The sequence below is a fragment of the Rhipicephalus sanguineus genome, chromosome 2 (assembly GCF_013339695.2).
Source record: "Rhipicephalus sanguineus isolate Rsan-2018 chromosome 2, BIME_Rsan_1.4, whole genome shotgun sequence".
In the NCBI taxonomy this organism is placed as follows: Eukaryota; Metazoa; Arthropoda; class Arachnida; order Ixodida; family Ixodidae; genus Rhipicephalus; species Rhipicephalus sanguineus.
This window is the reverse complement of record NC_051177.1, coordinates 124,955,650-124,957,794: the sequence shown is the minus strand read 5'-3', so window position 1 is coordinate 124,957,794 and position 2,145 is coordinate 124,955,650. Positions and strand designations below refer to the sequence as shown.

The window sequence follows — 2,145 nt, the reverse complement described above, 5'->3', positions numbered from 1 at the left end:
CTCACAACTCTCTCTCATCAACGTCGTCGTTTCCAGTTGTAGTGGATCTACTCCGCCACCTGTGCGAGGAACCGGGACAGCGGGATTGCAGAGCGCAGCGGACCGGAGAAAGCTCGCGAGCGCACCTCCAGAACCAGCACGTGCGCGTAGCGCGCGCGTCGACGCCGAGGAAGGAAGAGGGCGAGCGTGGAAGGAGGAGGTGGAGGAGGAAGGAGCTACGAGGAACGGGCGGCGAGGAGGCAGGGAGGAGTCACCGCAGCGCAGTCGTAACCTCAGTTGGCGCATAAAAGCCACTGTCGCTCCCAAACAAGCTCACACTATTCTGCCGGAGCTCACGAAGCAACGACCAACGTGTCTCTCGTGTGCGCGCAACGTGCGAAAAGCGTGAACGGTCATCGTAGACCTACTCGTTCGCCCATCTTCTTTTAAACTCCGTATTCCTCGAGTAGAGGCTATATCGCCATGGAGAGAAGACGATCTCTCAAGTCCAAGGACCTGCTGATACCTGTGGGCTATGGCTACCTGCACGCCAAGGATTCTGGACCGTCAGACGGCTTGCCGGTGCTCGCTATCCACGACTGGCTTGATAACTGCGCCTCATTCGACACTCTGGTTCCCCTGCTGGACCCGTCATTTCGAGTGGTCGCCCTGGACTTGGTGGGCCACTGGAGCGTCGTCCAACCTGCCACGCGGTTACCAGTACAGCCACCAGCAATTCGTCGAGGACATCGACGACGTGCTGGACTACCTGGGCTGGAGTTACTGCGCCATTCTGGCCCACGGAGTCGGAGCCACGATGGCACTCTACTATGCCGGCCTTCGGCCGGACGTCTGCACGGGTGTCGTGTCGTTGAGCATGTCGGACACCGTGAACACGCATCCGGGCCACATGCTGCCGACACTCGTGCAACACATCGAGGCGTCCGGAAACCTCGAATACCAGAAGGCCGACAAGGAGACCATGGATACCGTGGTTCGGGACCTCGTAGACGTCACGGGAGGTTCACTGGACGAAGACTCTGCGCGTGTTCTTCTCGGCGCTGAGGACGAGGCTGGTCAGACCCTGCAACTCGCGGTGCTGTCCCGGTGCCTCAAGGTATACACGCTGTCGGAGACGAAAAAGGACGCCCTCACCATTCAGAACACTATGACTCTTTACCGTGGCCCCTTGCTCATGGTGTCTGCTAAGGACTGGTGTGACGATGACGAAGAAGGCATGCTCCGCATCTGCGAGGACTTTTTCCGGACTTCGTGCGACCCTTTCGTAAAGTTGGAGGTCGACGGCACGCATCACGTTCACCTCAACAACCCGGGCCTCGTATCGAGCCACGTAAGCGACTTTCTCCGAAAGTCGTGTGACCTGTCCTGTCCATTCCCTTGTCTACGAAGGCTCGCTTGAGAGGAACTGTGTGGATGCCGCTCCGCTGCTCATGGACTTCGTGTTATAACACGAGAGTGACGACATGCTAGTGCGTCTGTTCGTTGCAGTGTATGTACATAGACTTTGTAAGCACGAATGTCAGTATGAGCAGTTTGCATGTATTTGTGGAGTATGTGTCGGAGCAATTGTCTGTACAGTATCTATTTGGGGCATCTTGGAGTAGAACATGTCACTGGTGTCCTACTCCTTGTTTCTCATACGTGTATTTATCCTCTCGAGGCCTGGCGTGTCAACGCTCCAGTTGCCGACGGCGAAGAGTTATCTACTTTTCGTTAACGCCAAATAAACCAAAGCTTCCTGTTTTCTGACCTTGCAAATGGCCTGCTATGTTTGTTACTCATCACCAGTATGCAGTTTCTTTCTGAAACTCTTCTGGCCTGGTGCTCTGCAAACGTTTTTACCCAGTAGCGTAAGGCACAGGACGGATTCGCTTACGTCCGTTGGAGGGTAGGCATAGTATGAATTGCAAGATGGTAAGCAAACACTTTCTTCAGGACTACATAAGTCATAATACTCATATGGCTATTATTATTTTAATAAGTCTGGGATCCCGTCGCTCAAGTTCTCTTCTTTTTTTCTTTGTCAAAGTACTTACGCATCCCTGATGAACTAAAACATTTAAATTATATCGCTACATTAATGTCTTGCGCTGAACCATATGATGCAACATTTATGTTCTGGGCGTGTTTCGATGCAAAAGAGCT

The 2,145-nt window shown here is 53.5% G+C and overlaps 1 pseudogene; it reads left to right on the top strand.

Annotated features, from left to right (window-relative positions):
* The first annotated feature begins 252 nt into the window (after positions 1–252).
* LOC119383630 (serine hydrolase-like protein) lies at positions 253–1,758 on the top strand (annotated as a pseudogene).
* Positions 1,759–2,145: the final 387 nt, after the last annotated feature.